At 34.2% G+C, this 22,157-nt stretch overlaps 1 protein-coding gene across 1 annotated transcript in view; it reads right to left on the bottom strand.

Annotated features, from left to right (window-relative positions):
• LOC104653868 (zinc finger protein 91-like) overlaps positions 1 to 22,157 on the bottom strand; it is a 78,901-nt gene that overhangs the window by 5,710 nt on the left and 51,034 nt on the right. The gene's annotated exons all lie outside the window — the stretch shown is intronic.

The following is a 22,157-nucleotide window of genomic DNA, read 5'->3' as shown; positions in this document are numbered from 1 at the left end:
TTATGGCTGCATAGTATTCCATGGTGTATATGTGCCACATTTTCTTAATCCAGTCTGTCATTGATGGACATTTGGGTTGGTTTCAAGTCTTTGCTATTGTGAATAGTGCCGCAATAAACATATGTGTGCATGTCTTTATAGCAGCATGATTTATAATCCTTTGGGTATATACCCAGTAATGGGATGACTAGGTCAAATGGTATTTCTAGTTCTAGATCCTTGAGGAATCACCACACTGTCTTCCACAATGGTTGAACTAGTTTACAGTCCCACCAACAGTGTAAAAGTGTTCCTATTTCTCCACATCCTCTCCAGCACCTATTGTTTCCTGACTTTTTAATGATCGCCATTCTAACTGGTGTGAGATGGTATCTCATTGTGGTTTTGATTTGCATTTCTCTGATGGCAAGTAGTGATGAGCTTTTTTTCATGTGTCTGTTGGCTGCATAAATGTCTTCTTTTGAGAAGTGTCTGTTCATATTCTTTGCCCACTTTTTGATGGGGTTGATTTTTTTCTTGTAAATTTGTTTAAGTTATTTGTAGATTCTGGATATTAGCCCTTTGTCAGATGGGTCGATTGTAAAAATTTTCTCCCATTTTGTAGGTTGCCTGTTCACTCTGATGGTAGTTTCTTTTGCTGTGCAGAAGCTCTTTAGTTTAATTAGATCCCATTTGTCAATTTTGGCTTTTGTTGCCATTGCTTTTGGTGTTTTAGTCATGAAGTCTTTGCCCATGCCTATGTCCTGAATGGTATTGTCTAGGTTTTCTTCTAGGGTTGTTGTGGTTTTAAGTCTAACATTTAAGTCTTTACTCCATCTTGAATTAATTTTTGTATAAGGTGTAAGGAAGGGCTCAAGTTTCAGCTTTCTATATATGGCTAGCCAGTTTTCCCAGCACCATTTATTAAATAGGGAATCCTTTCCCCACTGCTTGTTTTTATCAGGTTTGTCAAAGGTCAGATGGTAGTAGCCCAAAATCTCCTTAAGCTGATAAGCAACTTCAGCAAAGTCTCAGGATACAAAATCAATGTGCAAAAATCACAAGAATTCCTATAGACTATAACAGACAGAGAGCCAAATCATGAGTGAACTCCCATTCACAATTGCTTCAAAGAGAATAAAATACCTAGGAATCCAACTTACAAGGGATGTGAAGGACCTCTTCAAGGAGAACTACAAAACACTGCTTAACGAAATAAAAGAGGACACAAACAAATGGAAAAACATTCTATGTTTTCACAATATGAAGAATCAATATCGTGAAAATGACTATACTGCCCAAAGTAATTTATAGATTCAGTGCCATCCCCATCAAGCTACCAATGACTTTCTTCACAGAATTGGAAAAAACTACTTTAAAGTTCATATGGAACCAAAAAAGAGCCTGCATTGCCAAGACAATCCTAAGCCAAAAGAACAAAGCAGGAGGCATCATGCTACCTGAGTTCAAACTATACTATAAGGCTACAGTAACCAAAACAGCATGGTACTGGTACCAAAACAGAGATATAGACCAATGGAACATAACAGAGCCCTCAGAAATAATGCCACACATCTGCTGTCTCATTCTTATAAGCAGCCCGCCATGAATCCTTTTTCTCTCAGAATGTACTGGCTATTCTGCACCTAACTTTTAAAATAGTCTCCCTCCTTTGCAACAAATTACTCTCTGATGCATCTGCTTTGTTGTGTTTCTCTCATTTAAATATTTTTAACTAAAAAAAAAAAAAAAAAAAAAAAAAAAAAAAAACTCGAAGGTCTCCAACGACCATCATTATAATCACGCTTTGCTTTGTATTTCTTATTATTAACATTTTTTCTCTGATATGTTAGTATTCACATTTTAAACACAAACAACTTGTACTGAAGTCTACTACATAACACTGCAAAATTGAAACTTTGAATAATCAGAAAATGATTTGTCATAAAAGCATGGGTATTTCTCAAGTTTAAGCTTTATCACACTTTCTTTTCAAAATTTTAAAAACATTTCTGACACAAATTCATTTATCAAATGTAATATTTAATAATTTGGGTTCAATTCCAATATGATTTATATTCAAGTTTATTGTTTTATTACTCCTAACTAAATTTGGCTTTCCAAATGAAGGAAAAACTGAAGCATGTTTTCAAAGGTTCAAGGGACTTAAGCTTACAAGCATCAAATGCTCTGTAGCAAAATAAATAAAACCTCATCTTTTTATCAATAATATTTTCAATAGCTTTATGTCTGAGCACTTAAGCATCAAGGGCAAGACTCTGGATGATGCGTAGTGCATATTTAAGTTGATAAAGTAGAAAATGATCATCAGAGTTCAATAAGTGAGGGATACAGCAACATAATACTTAAAACCATTCAGGGTATGTTTGACAAACAAGAAGGTTGCATAGGATCTGCATTGCATTGCACTACTAATGTATTCTCTCTCTCTCTCTCTCACTTTAGTCTTTATTCTCAACTTTACAATCAACACACACACAGAATAAGAACAATTAATTCGTTTTCCTGAAAGGCAGCGTTTTCTCTTTTTTCACATGTGTTCCACATTGCTGTTGAAGAGCATCCTCTTTCATTAGAAGATTACCTGTGTGAATTTGAATAGATGGACACTAGAAAGGACCAGCTCAGCACACTCACCTAACTTTCCCTTTGCTTTTCATCCAATTGAAATGACTTTGAAGAGTGAAAATAAAGTGCTAATTAAGCAGATAGTTTTACATGGAAAAAGGTTTGTCAACTGTTTGAAAATGACATTCCATGGACTATAACTTTTAAAATGTAAAATTCATAACATAAATGCTGTACAACAAAATAGAATAGAAATGATGGAGTTGGCCACAGAAAACAAAGCTGTTTCATAGCAATATAGAAAAATAGATATCTACTGTCAGAGGAAGGTAACGAAGTATTTGAGAGATGTTTTCTAAGAATCTAAAATTATTTTTAGTTTTAGTTTCTATAAAAAATGTTTTTAAGTAATTATAATTCCAAAAAATTTAAATGCATGCTTTGTCAGATTAGTTTTTCTGAAGAATTTAAACAGAATAGAGTAAAACAATACATATCAGAAAATCGGCCAGGCGTGGTGGCTCCTGTAATCCCAGCACTTCGGGAGGCCAAAGTGGTTGGATCACCTGAGGTCAGGAGTTGGAGACCAGCCTGGCTAACATGGTGAAACCCTGTCTCTACTAAAAATACAAAAAAAAAAAAAAATTTAGCTGGGCGTGGTGGCTCACACCTGTAATCACAGCTACCAGGGAGGCTGATGCAAGAGAATCACTTGAACCCAGGAGGCCAAGGTTGCAGTGAGCCAAGATCGTGCCATTGCACTCCAGCCTAGGTGACAGAGCAACACTCCATCTCAAATTTAAAAAAAAAAAAAAAAAGAAACTTTACTGGTAATAGATTAGTTTAATTTTCAGATCAAAAGAGTAAATTTTACAAAATTCTATGCTGACCAATTTGATCAGAAGCCTCTTTCTCACCACTGGGAGAAATGACACAAAGAGGCAGCTTTCATGTTAGGTGGAAGAGAAAATAACTACCAGGGCTAATTATTATTTCACTAATCAATGTTGATTTTCCTTACCATTTTGTCTCAAATTATGTTACTAATGAAGTAATGGCCTTAATCCAAGTATTTTTTTAAACTTATTTTTCAATCCGTCATAATATTAACCAAAAAGAAGGCATCAAAATGAAGGTATTTAACAATTATAATTTATATTTTAAAATTAAACTATTCCTGGAAATAAAAAAGGGTAGGAAAAAAGATAAACACAAATGAAAGAGAAGGAAGTGGATTACTCACAATAGCTAAGATAAAAATCAAGTATCCATCAACAGGTGAATGGATAAAGAAAATGTGATATATTTATACAATGAAATGCTAGGAAGTTTTGTTATTTGCAACAACACTGATGAACCCGGGAAACATTGTGCTACATGAAATGAGTCAGCACAGAAAAAAAAAAAATACCATATGATCTCATTTCTATGTAGAGTGTAAAAAAATTCATAAAGGCAGAAAGTAGAATGATGATTGCCTGGGGTTGGGGGTGGAGGAGATATTGGTCAAAAGTAATGGATCTCCAAGTCTTACTTTAACAAATAAGTTATTCTCCTCTCAGTTTTGATTCACCAGGGAATTAAATGATATCCTGAAGAATCAAAACTGAAGAAATAATATATTTGTTAAAGCAATGCAGGTTGTATACTAATATTTCAGAGGCTTAGCAAAATAATTTTCTCTGCTGCCATAACCATCCCCTACTTTTTTTTCTGGTTAAGGTGACTTCTTCATGATATTTTTGGGATATCTTCTTTCATTTTATATCTGCATCCTCCTCTTTCTTCAGCCAATAAATGAAGGAGATACAGAAAAGACTCATTTGCTTCTTATCCACACAATCACTTTCACTCAGTATTAGTCAATGTGGGTAGAGCTGATAATTGCAGTTTCTTGGCAGAATGGACACTTCTCAGCAATAAACAACACACTGAAAAAAATTATTTTCACCAAAAGCTAATGCAAGTTAAATAAAATATTAATATTTGTCAGTAATAAAACGCTTGTGGTGAAATAAATATTCATTATTGAGCTCAGGTAATATTTGACCCAAAACTAGCAAAGATACAGCAGAAAAAAGAATAGTATCTGAAATAAGAATATTGTGAATGAAGTTATTCTGTTACTAAAAGTAAAAATATAACTTCATACAAATAGTCTCATCTATAGTTCTATAACAAATGCTTATTAAAAATTGTATTTCATAGAAGAATTCAATTTATATTACCTCCTTCACTATTTCAGTGCATTCACCACTTTACATAAGTGAAAAACAGGCCAGCTGGTTCCAGAAAGCATGTGGTGCTATTGCTACTTTAACAATAATGATGATGAAGAGCATTTGTTTGGGTGGTACTCCTATGCCAAACACTGTTATTTGGCCCAAAGTATTGGTTTTTAATTTTTCTCTAAATTAACTAATAAAATTCTCACCAAAGACTTGATCTCATTCAAATATGCTTTATAAAATTTGGTTGACATTTAAGTGTCTCTGACTTACCTGGAATATTAAATTTTCCATGAATCCAAATTGAGGACTAGAAATAAACAGTCTTTTACTAAAAGCCTTTTTGAGGATTCATGATTTTTTTTTAATATGGAAGAAATGCATTAACCATATTCCCAGCAATCACTCTGCACACAGCATTCTCAGTTCCCAGTATTTACTCTGAGTTACTTAGGGATAATTGGTATTTCTGTAGACAGGCAGAAGAAAGTACTAACTGGAGGTGCAGCACATTGCACATAAATGCTTTTCACCTGCATATATTGGGGGTTGAATTTAACTGGGCTGTCAATTGCATGGCTAGATACTTACTGAATATAGTCATTCTTTTTTTTTTTTTTTTTTTTTTTTTTTTTTTTTTTTTGGTCAGCTAAAGGTATCTGTTACCCATTAGTTTTACAGAATTATTGGCTTGACTGACTGAAAAATAAATATTTTTACTCTATATTGAGATACTAAATGTTCAATCTTCCATTTTCAATGTTAAAGCAATCAGAGAAGAGAAATTTGTGTATGTAGAATGCATTTTTTTTTTTTTTGGCCTATCAAAATTCTTCTTGTATTGCATTGGAAACCCTAAGAAGCCAACCTAAAAAATATTCCCTTCAAATCCTTTTGGCAGTATTTTAGATTTAGAAGGTCAAAAACTTAATGATTGAGCAAAACCAAAATATTTTCTTTGCTTTTTGTCAGTAATCTAGCCATTTAAAAAAACATGGCTATTATGCCAAGCCATTCAAAGATGTGAATTTGATTTTCATAACATCTTTTATTTGTTTACAATTATAAATTACAAACATGTTTTATGGTTTTTCTTATTTTTTAAAAAAAGTTATTTTTAGTCAACTTATTCCTTTTATTTACCATCAGTTTGCTCTGACAGAATAAATTACAAACTATTGCTTTGCTTAATCCTTTTAACCACCATGTCAGGCAAACAGGTTGGAGGGTATTAGCTCCCATTTTTAGACAAGAGTGGAAACACTGTACCCATATTTAGTGTAAGACAGCTGGGATATAAGCCTTAGGCTTCCATAGTCACAACTGCTTTTTCCATAAGTTTGTAATACATCATTTTAAAGTTATCTGATTTCACAATGTTTTACAGTATAAGAGTAACATCTATAGCATCTCTTCTTGGCAGGTTACCTCTGGAGAGAATCAATCTAATTACCTCATAAGTGGGCATATTTTAAGGCAGTTATACCTCTAACTTGATTTCCCAGCTATGCTTGAGGGTCCCAGGAGTCAAAATTGCAGCCAAACTGATCTGAAAGGAACAGGGAATAGAATGGTCAAGCATGTTTCCAAGTTTAACCTAGGCCTGGCACATCCTCACCAACTGCTCAGATGGCAAGTGGGGGGGTAACTAAGTGAAGACAGTAGCAGGAACTTCAGACCCACTTGGGGTGGACACTGATGAAAAACACAAGCACTATCAGACCCACTGTTTTCAGGGTTAAAATCCCCAGATGCCCAGTTGCTGGTCTGCTAGCTACTATGTCATTACCAGCAGGACAAGGGGTAATACTTCTGGAAACTAGAATATGCAAGGAACAAATTAAGTTGCCTTCCTGTCTGGGGCCTAGAAAGCCAATAAGTGCTAATTTCATTTATGCCAAATGAAGAAAACTGTTAATTTCTTCCTGATTTGTGTTTTAAGGGAGACTGCTGATCATCAGAAAAATGAGGTAATTCTATCCTGAAGCCCAGGGGGAGAAATGGTGGGCATTTCTGAGTTATAGATGGTGCAGGGGGCAACACTGTCTGCCAACATGAAAGGAAAAAGCTATCTTGGTAAACTTTGGTCTTCCACAGGACATGGAACAAGAGTAGCAAGATCAGGGTCTGCATGACATATATGGATTAAGAGCAGGACTTCCTCACATAAGGTACACAAGGGCCAGGTGCGGTTGCTCACGCCTGTAATCCCAGCACTTTGGGAGGCAGAGGTGGGTGGATCACTTGGGGTCAGGAGTTCGAGAGTAGCCTGGCCAACATGGTGAAAACCCTGTCTCCATCTCTACTAAAAATACAAAAATTATCCAGTCATGATGGCACATGCCTGTAATCCCAGATACTTGGGAGGCTGAGGCAGGAGAATCACTTGAACCAAGAAGGTGGAGGCTGCAGTGAGCTGAGATCAGAGCTGCAACAGAGTGAGATTCCATCTCAAGACAAAGACAAAAACAAAAACCAAAAAAAAAAAACAAAACCCGTAAAGAGCACAGGTAATTGAGAAAGGTCTAAACACCACAGAACTGCAAGCAACATTTTGAGTTTATACATGTTTTTCTGGTGAAGGAGTCCCCATTCTCAAATGTTGAGCTTTTAGGAAAAAGTACTAAACCAGTTTCAGGTTAGAATACAAAAGTCACCAGATACACTTAGAGCCAGTCAAGTCTGAGAGCCCTCAAAGCCATCACTGAAAAGTTAGAACATAGACTTACAGCAGAGACAAATGAATATTTACTTTTGTGCCTTTCTTCTTCTGTGTATGTCATGTCTTTTTCAAAACAAGTCCCCAGGAATCTCCAGATTCAATTACGTCCCTGTGCTTGGTTGACTGCTGCAGGAGTCTTAGGGAGCTTGTACAAATGCTAGAGTTACTCACTTACCAACATTAAACCCTAGAATAGAAGATGGAACAAAGCAAGATTCCTTCCTCCATAGAATATGCTGCTTTCAGATAAGGTGGCAGCCAATGTGGAAAACTCTGGAATTTTTCCTTGAAACTGGACTGTGATGAGAGTTACTTGCCATGAATATAAGCTACTGTCTTTTCTTTGACCCTTCCTTTCCAGTTTTTGAAGGTAAACCGGGAAATAATCTTCTCTGAATATACTTGATACAAATTCTCCAAAAAGGCAAAAACATGTTTCCATTTCATTGATAAAAATTCACTGCAGTTTTGGCAACTGGGTCTAGTTCAGCTGACAGGTAAGCTGCTTGATGTGTTCATCTCAATACCCAGGTGTGCCCATTTCCTTGAGGAAGCCTGTTCTATTTTTGGTAGCATGACAGGCCACTGAGAGGTGGAAAGGGCACAAGAACCATGAGATCTCCTGGAAATGCTTCTCTGGAAAGGCAATTTCATTACTAGTCTTCCAAGCAAATGACACCAAACTTCCCCAGATGCTCCTCAATCACTGTGTTGTCTGTCAGAAGGATGGTCTTATTCTTGACCTTGGCTTGTCCACGCTTCAAAATGAGATCCTGGACAGACTTCAGATTTGGAAATCCCCAGGTCCCATAAGGTCCCACTATATAAGCTTCCACTATAAGCAGACTTTTAGTTTCTGGGTGGGGGTGACTTTTACAAACACACCTCTAAAAATTTTCTTTAGGCGAAGACTTGCAATGGTTCTCTGCACCAGTAAACTCACGCCATCAATCCTTTTGATGCATACAACAAAGGCCAAGGAATGTTTATCTGGTAATTCCAAGGCATGAGGTTTCACTTCTAGTCATCTGAGACACACCTGCTTTGATAAAAAATATCCCTAAATAAGAAACGATTGTTTCAAACCAATAGATGAATACATTAATATATCTAAATTAATTTTCTTAAATGTGGTATAGATACACAATGGAATACTATTTAGTCTTAAAAGGGGGTAAATCTTATTATTTAAAACAATATAGATAAATTTGGAGGACACTATGCTAGACGGAATACACCTGACAAAGAAAGACAAATACTGCATGATCTCATTTATATGTAGAATCTAACAAAGTTTAACTCAAAAAAGTAGAAAGTGGAATAATGGTTATTAGAGGCTGGGAGTGGTGGGAAGAAAATAAGAAGTTGTTGACTAAAGGGTACAAGGTTTCAAATGGGGAAAATAAGTTTTGAGATTACACAGCAGCATGACTCTAGTAAACTGTACTGTATTATATATTTCAAAATAACCGGGAGTAAATTTCAAATGTCTCACCACAAAAAATGATTGCTAAGTGAGCTGACAAATGTTCTTTAATATGGCTTATTTCATATTATATACCTATATTAAAACATCCCATTGTATCCCATAAATGTATACATCTTTAATTTGTCAATCTAAAATACTAGTAATTTAAAAAAAGAGAGAAAAACTTTAAGAAATTAGACTAGAGAAAAAATGTTTTTTCCTCTTAAAATTCCAGGAAACATACACATATACATTTTTATTTCAACTGGCTTGCTCATTTCGTGATGTAGGTAAGTAAACTTTTAATATCATGAATAGTCTGAACCCAACACTCAGGAATCAAATGTTGATTTTTTATGTTCAAAACAATATAATACTTTAAAAGACTCTAAAGCAACTCTTTAAAATTCTCTAAATGTCTAAATAAATAATTTCCTTCACTTGTTAGAGAAGAAAAGTTATTTGAATTTATATTTTTAAACTACATTTAAATTTAACAAATGAACATAAGGAATTTATTAAATATATGAAAAAAGAGTTTGCCTCCTTCTCTAATTTTAAAATTGACAAACACCCAGCATTTAAATGCTTATTTATCTAGTGTTACTGGAGTGTGAATAGTACTCAATAAGAAATCTTTTCATATTTATATCCATGTCGTATATGAATATATGGGAATTTGCCAACTTCTATTTTACCACAGACTGAGTAAGAATGAAAATGGGTTACAAACTACTAATGTGGCCACCTTGTTTTCAGGATTAGCATTTATCATGATCTAACAGAATCAACAAATAAGAGCTTATAAATTGTCCGTACACTTGCTATGTGCTGTGTCCTCTTCTGGCACCTTTATTTGCATTAATTGCTTCCATTTTACCAAAACCCTAGGATTTTGGCAGTATTATCCTCAGTGTACAGCTGAGGAGTCAAGCACAGAGACGACATAAAACTATTCAGGTCATACAGCCCATAATTGGCTGACCTGGGATGCAATCAGGAACTACCTGATACTGAGTTTCAATCTTAACCACCATGCCAAACACACTCTAATCCAATGCTTGTTTTCATTCCTGACTTCGCATTTCAGCTTTAAATTTTCTAATTTAGTAGAAATAAAGATAAATTTTAATATCATTTTTTAACCCTTAGCTAGTATGTAGAACTTGATTTTCAGTTTAAAGTAGTTATTATTAAGTCTAAAACAAATACTTTGGTAGATTAATTCTAACAATGACATCCCTCTTCTGACTTAAAAAGGCAATAATTTTATTTTTAAAATATATTGAATTTTTATAATAAATAGTTTCTGAAAGTTTCAAAACCACTAATATAAAAATACCTTTGTTGAATAATTAATTAAGTTTTCTCAGTGACTAAAATAAAACAGATTGGAATTACTAGTCAGTCACAATGTGGTTTCAAATGTTATTTACCGAACACGTGAAGTTTTTTTAAAAAACTCACTTTAACAAATTATTTTCATTGCTTTTTCATATCTATTAAAAAATCAAAATTTCTGTTACTTGAAATCTATAAATTTTATTCAGATATAATCATAGTGCTAATCTTAAAAGATCTCTATACTTAGGATTATGGAAAGCCTATTCTCTATTTATACTTAGAAAATAAACTACTGCTTTCAGATAAACCCAGTGAGGCAACTGTAACTCAAAATCATAAGCTATTAAAATATTAATACTATCATCCAGGCCGGGCACGGTGGCTCAAGCCTGCAATCCTAGCACTTTGGGAGGCCGAGACGGGTGGATCACAAGGTCAGGAGCTCGAGACCATCCTGGCTAACACGGTGAAACCCCGTCTCTACTAAAAAATACAAAAAACTAGCTGGGCGAGGGTGGCGGGTGCCTGTAGTCCCAGCTACTCGGGAGGCTGAGGCAGGAGAATGGCGTAAACCCGGAAGGCGGAGCTTGCAGTGAGTTGAGATCCGGCCACTGCACTCCAGCCTGGGTGACAGAGCAAGACTCCGTCTCAAAATAAATAAATAAATAAATAAATAAATAAATAAATAAATAAATAAAATACTATCATTCAGATGAAATTTTATGTATCTGCATGTTCAAGTTGTTTAACTTAATAATTCAGAAACTACATTTTATAAACTATAAAACATAAACTAAAAATAAAGAACTATTTTTTCTCAGTTTGTAAATACTATCATTATTTCTAGTTGACTTAACACTAGATTTCAGATGCTGTCACTGTAGAAACTAGAAATATCATGATTGACTCTGCTTTACTTTCTGCCATCCTATTTCACACAAACAGAGCAGCACAAGAAAGGCCAGAAGTGCTACATTTTTGTTGTTGTTGTTGAGATGGAGTCACTCTTGTCACCCAGACTGGAGTGCAATGGTGCAATCTTGGCTCACTGCAACCTCTGCCTCCTGGGCTCAAGCGATTCTCCTGCCTTAAACTTTCGAGTAGGTAGGATTACAGGTGTGCACAACCATGCCAAGTTAACTTTGTATTTTTAGTAGAGATGGGGCTTCACCATGTTGGCCAGTCTGATCTCATTGACCTCAGGTGATCGCCCACCTTAGCCTCCCAAAGTGCTAGGATTACACGCATGAGCCATTGTGCCTGGCCACAAATGCTACATTTCGATTCAAACACATTAGTACCCTTCTAGAGAGAATATATGTGTGAGCATATTAACTTGAAATTCATGGCATCTTTTGTTGAAGTACAGACTTCTATATAGCAAATAAAAACAAATCTAACACTGCAATTGAATCAGAAAAGTATTCTAAACCTTCTTAACCCATTGTTCCCTTTTTTTACCAGAATGATTGCGATGGAATGAGCATTTGCAGCAATGTAGGTCTGATTACACGCATGAGCCATTGTGCCTGGCCACAAATGCTACATTTCGATTCAAACACATTAGTACCCTTCTAGAGAGAATATATGTGTGAGCGTATTAACTTGAAATTCATGGCATCTTTTGTTGAAGTACAGACTTCTATATAGCAAATAAAAACAGAAATCTAACATTGCAATTGAATCAGAAAAGTATTCTAAACCTTCTTAACCCATTGTTCCTTTTTTTACCAGAATGATTGTGATGGAATGAGCATTTGCAGCAATGTAGGTCTTGAATAACCCACACTGTCTGTTTCATCATTATTGAGCTATGGCAGTAAGACCTTTATGCATTTTTTAAAAATATTTCCTTTTCCTAATTCAGCAATTTAGCAGGATTTTCACAGCCTCACATTTTCAAAAATGGTTCATTCTGAAAAAAAAGGGATTAAACATACCATTTTACCCCAAGAGTAGAGTTACAAATTAACTCTAGAGTCTACTGTACAGATAATAAATGATAAAGATGTAGAGTCATTTGTTTTAGCTGCATACTTAGGAATAAAACACTTCTCAGGCTATAGGTCAAGAGTTTTCAGAGATAGCAGCTTATAGAATGCAAAGAGACCTGGTAAACAAACATTCATTCCTATGCCTTAAGGAGTAAATAATTCTTTCACCACTAATTACAACTGTTAACCCAGAATTGGAGAAATCTAACATGTCATTATACCACAAAGGATTTAATTATTTTTAAATTCAGAAGGTACATAGGCAGATTTGTAACACTAGTATATTGCATGATGTTGAGGTTTGGGCACTTAATAATCCCATTTCCCAAGCAGCATACATCAGATCCGATAGTTTCTCAATACTTGTCTCCCTTCCTTTTTTCTTTTTAAAATTCCCAGTGTTTACTGTTTCCATGTGCACCCAATGTTTAGCTCCCACATATAAGTGAGAACATGTGGTATTTGTTTTTCTGATTTGTGTTAATTAGCTTAGAATATGGCCTTCTGCTGTATACATGTTGCTGCACAAAAAAATTATTTATTATTTTCTGTGGCTGTATAGTATTGCATGGTGTATAAGTACCTCATTATTCTTATCCAATCTAAGATTCCTAAGTACCTCGTTTAATTATATGTCTTTGCTTTTGTAAATAGTGCTTCAATAAACAAGTGATTGTTTAGTATCTTCTTGGTAAAATAATTTATTCTCCTTTGGCTATATACCCACTGATGAGGTTGATGGGTCAAAAGATAATTTTATTTTTAGTTATTTGAGAAATCCCCAAACTGCTTTCCACAGGAGCTCAATTAATTTGCATTCTCACCAAGTGCATAAAAATTTCCTTTTCTTTGAAACTACAACATCTGTTTTTTCACTTTTTAATAACAGCAATTCTAACTGGTATAAAATGGTACCACACTGTCATTTTGATGTACGTCACTCTGATGATTATGAATACTGAGCAACTTTTTGCATGTTTATTGCCAGCTCTTAGGTCTTCCTTTGAGAAGTGCCTATTTCATCTGTCTCCTTTTTTGCTTATTAAATTTCTCATAAATTCTGTATATTAATCCTTCTTATATGCAGTTTACAAATATTTAATTCCATAATGCAGGTTGTCTGTTTACTTGGCTAATGGTTTCTTTTGCTGTGTAGAAGCTCTTTAATTAGATGGAATTTTTTATTTTTGTGTTGCACTCACTTTTAAAATGTCAGTCATAAATTTTCTTTAGGAGCCAGTACCTAGAATAATTTCTAGGTGTTCATCTAGGATTTCTATAGCTTGAAGTCTCACAGTTATTAATCTATCTTTAGTCATGTTTTTTATATGTTAAGAGGTAGGGGTCCAGTTTTCTTCTTCCGCACATGACTAACCAATTTTCTTGGTACCATTTATTGAACAGGGAGTTAATTCCCATTCATCTATTTCTGTTGACTTTGTCAAAAATAAGTTGGTTGTAGAAGTGTACCTTTATTTCAGGGCTCTCTCTTCTGTTCCAGGGGTCTATATGTATATTATTGCAACAGAACCATGTTATACTGGTAACTGTAGTTTGTAGTACAGTTTGAACTCAGGTAATGTGGGGGGCCTCCAGGTTCTTTTTGTGTAAAGTTGCCTTGGCTATTTGGGCATTTTTATTCTTCCATATAAATTTTAGAATAGTATTTTTTTCTATAAAAATGGCATTGATAGCATGATAGAAATAACACTTAATCTGCAGGTTGCTTTAGTCAGCCTAAACATTTGAATTTTATTGACTATTCAATTCAATGAGCATGGTATGCTTTTCCGTTAATATTTGTGTTGTCTCTAATTTCTTTCAGCAGTATTTTGTGGTTCTCCTTGTAGAGATACTTTACTTCCTTGATTTAACATATTCCTAGGTATTATTTTTTGTGTCTATTGTAAACAGAACCATGTTTTCAATTTTGTTCTCAGCTTCAATGTTATTGGTGTGTGAAATGCTACTCATTTGTCTATATTGATTTTATATTCTGAGACTTTGCTGAAGTCATTTTTAGGCTTAGAAGTCTTTTGGTGAAATCCAGGTAGAAAATTATGTCATCAGTGAAGATAATTTGACGTTATTGTTATATAAATGCCTTTTGTTAAACTGCTCTGGCTAGGATTTCCAGAACTATGTTAACAGGAGTGTTTACAGTAGATTTTCTGGTCTTACTTCTATTCATATGAAGAATGCATCCACATTGGCTTGTTCAGTATGATGTTGGTTGAGAATTTGTAATAGATGGCTCTTATTGAGGTATGTTTTGTCATTGCCCCATAAATATTGGATTTTCTTGAGTGCTTTTTCTGCATCTATTTAGTTCATAACTTTTTGCTATTATTTTTACAAGGTAAATTGCACTTATTGACTTGCATATAAAGAAACATTCTTGAATACAGAATAAAACTCACATGATTGTGGCAAAATATTTACTCATGAATTCAGCTTGCTGGTATTTCATGGAGAATTTGTTTTAATGTTCACAGGAACATTGGCCTGTGTTTTTCTTTTGTTATTGTTGTTCTTCACTAGATTCTAGTATCAAGATAATACCAATTTCACATAATGAGTTAGGGTGGAATCTCACCTTGATTTTCTTGGAATACATTCAGTATAGCACCAGCTCATCTTCGTATATGTGGTAGAATTTGGCTGTGAATTCTTCTGATCCAGGGATTATATTATTATTATTATTATTATTATTATTATTATTATTATTATTATTATTCTGAGACAGAGTTTCACTCTGGTTGCCCAGGCTGGAGTGCAATGGCATGATCTCAGCTGACCACAACCTCCACCACCCAGGTTGAGCCAATTCTCCTGCCTCAGCCTCCCAAGTAGTTGGGATTACAGGCATGTACCACCACCCCTGCCTATTTTTTGTATTTTTAGTAGAGACAGAGTTTCTCCGTGTTTTTCAGGCTGGTCTTGAACTCCCGACCTCAGGTGATCCACCTGCCATGGCCTCCCAGAGTGTTGGGATTACAGGTATGGGCCACCACACCCAGCCATCCAGGGCCTTTTGTGATTGGTATGTTTTGTATTACTTATTCAATCTCATTATACATTTTATACATTTTTGCTCTGTTCAAGACTTCTGTTTCTTTTGGTTCAATCTTGGGAAGTTGTGAGTATTCAGAAAATTATTTATTTTCTACAAATTTTGTAATTTGCATGCACAGTGATGTTCATAGTAGTCTTTAAAACTTTTTTTATTTATGTAGGATTAGTTATGATTTCACAACTCTAAAATTTAAATAGATGTAGAATAAAAGTTTGACATAATTTAACATCCCTTTATGATAAATCTCTGAAAAAATTAGATATAGAAAAAAATCATCTCAAGTCAAAATATCTCATGCATAGCAAAAAAAAAAAAAACACCTAAGAACACACTAAACAGGAAAAGTTGTAAGCTTTCACTCTATGAGCTAGAACAAGGATGTCCACTTTCTTCAGTCCTACTAAACATGGTACAAATGTCCAAGATAGAGAAATTAGAGAATAAAATCAAAGGAATTCAGATTGAATAAAAGAAGTTAAATTATCCTGTTCAAATATGACACAATCTTATGTATAGAAAAGTTGAACACTTTACTAAAAAATATCAGAACTATTAAACAAATTCATTAAATTTGCGGAACACAAAAGCAACATCCTAAAGTCAGTAGGACTTCTATACCCTAACAACTATATCAAAATGAAATTTAAAAACAATCTTATCCACAATAACTGTAGTAACTATACTTTGAAACAAACTCAACCAAAAAGGTGAAACACTTTACACTGTACTCTAAAAACATTAAATAACACAAAAATGGAAAATATTACTCATTCATGAATTGGCATTAATATTGTTAACTACCTCTATTACACATAGTGATCTACAGTTATAATGCAACCTCTATCAAAATACCAGTAACATACTTTAAAAGGTGACAGTTTCTTAGGGAAAAGGCAGTATCTTCAATAAATGGTGTTGAGGAAACTTTATATCCACATTCAAAGCAATAAAATGAGATCCTCATCTCAGAATTCAAAATAAATTAGTTACTTAAATGTAAGACTGGAAACTCTAAACTACTATAAACACACAGACTAAAAGGCTCACAGCATTGGTCTGGGCAATGATTTTTTAAATTTAACCTCAAAATCCCAGAGAATAAAAGAAAAAATGGAAGACAGATTATTTCAAATTAAAAACCTGCTGTACAGAATCTAATACAATCAACATTACAAGACAACTAAACAATGGGAGAAAGTATTTGCAAATTATTGAGTGACAAGGGGATAATATATAAAATATGCAAGAAACTCAAATGACTACACAACAAAAAACAAATAACTATGAGCAAAAATCTTAAAATATTTTTCAAGAAAAGACATGGCCAAGAGATATATTAAAAAATGCTCAGTGTCAATTATTGTCAGAGGAAGGCAACAAAAAATACTATGAGCTATCAAATCACTCCTGTTACAAAAATTCTTACCAAATGAAAAAAAAAAGAGCATTGGTAAAGATGTAAAGAAAATGCCTGCACACTATTGGTTTGAACATAAATGAGGACAGCCATTAAAAAAAAGAGAGATTTCTGAAAAAAATTTAAAATCAATCTACCATATAATACAGTAATTGCACTTTTAGATATTCAAAATAAAATAAGAATGAACAAATACTTGCACTTCTATGTTGTTTGCAGCACCCTTCACAATAGTCCAAATATAGAATTAACTGTTCAACATCTAATACATAAATGAATACAATATGGTATATACACAAAATGGATTATCTTTTAAAAAATTCTATTATTTTAAATGACATGGATTAACCTGGAAGATATTAGTTGAATTAAGCCAGTCATAGAAAGACTAGTATCTCATGATTCCACTTACACATGGATTCTAAAAAACATTGAAGTACAGAGTATAATAGTGACCACCAGGTGCCAAGGTATTTAGAAGAAAAGGGGGGTTGGAAAAATGTCTTACCAAGAATACATAACTATAGTTGCATAGGAAGAATAAGAGATTTATTGTACAGCATGGTGGCTATAGTGCATAATAATGTATTTGTATTTTTGAAAAATGCTAAGACAATGCCATGTGGTCCCACGGCAAAAATGTTGATTCTGTGAGTTAATGCATTTATTACATACAACTAAGCATTTGACAATGTATATATACTTCAAAATATCGTATTTTAAAGAATACCCTTTTCCCCTATCAAGTTAAAATATTTTTAAAACTTTATAGAAAGTTAACAATAGTTCAAATATGGTCTCTATTTGTCATAAACTTGCCTGAATAGTACTAACAATATATAACTTTGTGCTGTTTTGTCATTTGTCAATTATAACCATAGAAACTCTGATAGCTAACATCATGTTCTGGACACAGCACAGTACCTGGGAGAAGCCAATGTATTTTAGGGCTTTTACTTTAAGTTTGGGACACCTGGAGTTTCTGGTGATGATGGTAATGGAATTAAAGACAGTAAAAGTGCAGGCATTGCTGGTGGTCCTATGACTGGCCACTCTGTGAACACAGTAAACAAGTTTGCAAGCAAAATAACAGAAAATCTTTTAATTCAAAAACTGGCATAATCTTCACGTTTTCCAGAGAAAATGGCCAAGGAGTTGGCTGCAGTTAGGTGACTAAGTATAAAAATTGTATGCTAAACTTCACCCAATAAAAAATTTATACAACTGAGAAATTCCTTCAAATTGTAATATCAATATCAAAAATTATTCAAATTTAAAATCTACAGAGGTAATTTTATTATTTTGCAAATTTTAACATTCACGCTTAAATACAGAATATTCTGCATGGAAACATAAGTTGTGCTATATCACAAAACATTAAAAATTCCTTACCATTAACTGTTAGAAATTTAATTTCAAAGATATATTTTATATTTGGCACACTTTGTATAAGAATCTTTTAAAATTTTTCTTTTACAAACAAAGAAAAACAATGTTAAATGATTTAATTCTCTCCCGTGTGGATAATGTATGCCTTTATCTGATGTCAAAGTTATATTGATAAGCAAACTCTCCAGTTAAAACCAACTTTTAGTACATTAAAAATACCAACTTTCGGGCTGTGAGGAGTGGCTCACGCCTGTAATCTCAGCACTTTGGAAGGCCGAGGGGCAGATAACCTGCAGTTGGGAGGTCGAGACCAGCCTGACCAACATGGAAAAACCCTATCTCTACTAAACATACAAAATTAGCCGAGTATGTTGGTACATGCCTGCAATCGCAGCTACCCCGGAGGCTGAGGCAGGAGAATCACTTAAATCCAAGAGGCAGAGGTTGTGGTGACCCGAGATCACCACTGCACACAGCCTGGACAAGAGTGAAACTCTATCTCAAAAAACAAAACAAAACAAAAAACAACTTTCTAATCAAAATCTACAATGTACCATGTGAAATGACATGGTATAAAAATAAAAGTGAGAACACTGTAGCCATAACACAGAAAAAGAAGGTCTGTGATGCATACATAGTTGGAATACACATAAGACAAAAAAACTGAAGATAATCAGAAAATAAAAGCAGAAGTTATCTTCAAATCAATCGTCAGCTGTGCAGCCAGGAAAAAGGTTCTGTTCACATGAAGAATCAATGTTATTTCTTCACCACTGATATTTTCCATCTCTGACTTGAACTTGCAAGCTAACTCCAGCAGAAATTATGGAGCATCTGTTACATAAGCACTGTCATTTTTGTTTGCTACATTAATATATCAAAACATCTTTGCCAGGTGTAGTGGCTCACACCTGTAATCCCAGCACTTTGGGAGGCCGAAACTGTCAGATCACCTGAGGCCACGAGTTCAAGACAAGCCTGGCCAACATGATGAAACTAAAAGCAGAAAAATCAGGCAGGTGTCATGGCAGGCACATGTAATCGCAGCTACTGGGAAGGCTGAGACAGGGGAACTTGAACTCGAGAGGTGGAGGCTGCAGTGAGCCAAGATCATCCCACTGCACTCCAGCCTGGGGGACAGAGTGAGACACCGTCTCACAAAAAGAAAAAAAACAAAAACAAACAAACAAACAAACAAAAAAAGCAGACAGAAAAAACAATAAAAGACAAACCCAAAATCCTCATGACTCATGAAGCCTCCCAAGTAGTTATCTGAATAAACTGACTTATGTCATAAGCCAATAAATTTACTTATGTCAACTTTAAAATGTAAAAGGAACAAGTAAATAGAAAGCTTACAGAAGGTTCTCCAATTGAACACAATGCTCTAACTAAAAAGGTATAACTATACTAATTATGAAATTACATCTAAAAATTATTTCATTTGCCCTACAAAATTTTATGAAAATTACTAACCAGCTCACAATTATTACATCTTATACTATAAAACAAAAAACAAATTATAAGAAACAGGAAAAGTAGTGTGTACAGTAATGAATTAAACAGATTTGCATTCAGCATTCATGAGGTTTTTAGTTTAGTATATTAGACACCTTATTGTTTTGTTATAATATCGCTTTTTTTCTGAAAATAGGTAAAACTCATACACACTCTCTACAATTCTATTACAATTAAGGCATATCATTAGACTAACGTGTATATTTAACTTTATGTGAATCAGCACTCAAAGTCTGTATGTGTTTGTGGGCAGAGTTCACATGTTCAAATAAAAATATATAACAAATTTTTAAAAATACTTATTCAGGACTTAGAAACGTATGGATATTAAATATATTTTTCTATGATTTTTATTATGACCACTAAAATAAAAGATACGACATGAAGTAATTTGTGAGATGAATTATATCATTACTAATTTCCCCCCCAAAAAAACGAAGTTTTTTCATTGAAAATAGCATACTTTGAATGCAACTGTAACTCTCCTGTTTTCTTATTTTAAAGTTATTTACAAATAATTTACCTAACATCTTTAGTTTTGGGTAATTTTCTACACTCAACACTCTGATTTAGTGTAATGTCTAGAGGGTCAGTGCCTTAGTTGAAATTTCAACTGTGAAATATCTGATGTTGACATACACCTAGTTTTGAAGTAAATGTCTTTTTCATATTTACTGCATCTGTAAAAATATATTTTACTATCAACTCTGGTGTTTTTCTAGTTGTCATTTTTTAACAATTCTTCATTCAAAATCATTACATTTATTAAGCTTTTCTCCAATATAAATTCCCTTATGTTGAACAACGTTTGAGAAACTGTTTCAGGGTTTTCCTCTAATACAAAATCTGCACAATAATGCCTATGACACAAGTAATCATACTACAACCCCCTATACATTTGTAATGTTTGTCTTCAGAATGCTCTTCTTCACTTTAACGGTTTATATTTTCTGAAGGATATTTTGCCAGTAATTACACTTACAATGCTTTTATTGAGTTCTTGGATGTTAAGATATGAGCAGATATCAATGGCTTTTCCACATTCTTTATAATTCTACAATTTTTTTCTCAAGTATAAATGCTTTCTTGTGCAATAAAATGTGAACACTAAAAGTTTTGTCACATTCTTCACACATGTAGTTTTCTACAGTATGAAGTATCTTACCTACAATCAAGACTGACAACCATTTAAAGTCTTTGACACATTCTTCATATTTCTGGGGTCTGGGAACATTATATTTCCAAAAGTTTAAGGTGGGCCAGGTACAGTGGCTCATGCCTGTAATCCCAGCACTTTGGGAAGTCAAGGCAGGTGGATTATGAGGTCAGGAGATAGAGACTATCCTGGCTAACATGGTGAAACCCCATCTCTAGTAAAAAATGCAAAAAAATAGCTGGGCATGGTGGTGGGCGCCTGTAGTCCCAGCTACTCGTGAGGCTAAGGCAGGAGAATGGCATGAACTCGGGAGGCGGAGCTTGCAGTGAGCTGAGAACATGCTACTGCACTCCAGCCTGGGTGACAGAGTGAGACTCCATCAAAAAAAAAAAAAAAAGTTTGAGGTGTTGTTAAAAGCATTGTCCCATCTTTTGGGTTCATAGAGTTTTTCTCCAATATAAATTATTTTATGTCTGCTATGAACTGAGGACTCGTAAAAGGCTTTGCCACATTCTTCATGCTAGTAGGGTTTCTCTCCAATATGAATTGTGTGTAATAAGTGTTGAGAACTTGTTAAAATCTTTACATTTTTCATATTTGTTGGAATTCTCTCCAGTATGAACTACCTTATGTTTAGTAAAGATTAATAATACACTAAAGGCTTTGCCACATTACCATTAGTAGAGTTTCCATTCATTATGCATTATCTCATGTTTTGTAAGGTTTAAGGAACAGTTAAAAACTTTTCCACATTCATCATGAGTGTAGGATTTCTCTTCAGTGTGAAGTCGCTTATGGTTAGTAAGAGTTGAGTACTGGTAAAAAGCTTTCCTACATGCTTCAGTATGAGTTATTTTATGTTTACCAAGGGCTGGCTGAGGATTCACAAAAGTCTTTGCCACATTCTTCACATTTGTATAGGGTTTCTCTTTACCATGAATTCTTATGTTAAGTAAAGGCTAAGAATACACCAAAGCCTTTCCCTACTGTTCACATTTGTAGGGTTTCTCTGCAGTATGAATTGCCTTATGTGTAGTAAGGATTGAGGAACAGTTAACGGCTTTGCCACATTCTTCCCATGTGTAGGGTTGCTCTCCAGTATGAATTCTCTTATGTCTAGTAAGGTTTGAGAAATAGTTAATAGATTTTCCACATTCTTCACATTTGTAAGCCTTCTCTACAGTATGAAGGCTCTTATGTATACTAAGGTTTGATGGCTGCTTGAAAGCTTTGCCACATTCTTCACATTTGAAGGGTGTATCTCCACTATGAGTTAT

Source organism: Rhinopithecus roxellana, chromosome 20 (genome assembly GCF_007565055.1).
Source record: "Rhinopithecus roxellana isolate Shanxi Qingling chromosome 20, ASM756505v1, whole genome shotgun sequence".
Taxonomy (NCBI): domain Eukaryota; kingdom Metazoa; phylum Chordata; class Mammalia; order Primates; family Cercopithecidae; genus Rhinopithecus; species Rhinopithecus roxellana.
Note: the sequence above shows the minus strand (reverse complement) of the source record. Positions and strands in the feature narration are given on the sequence as shown.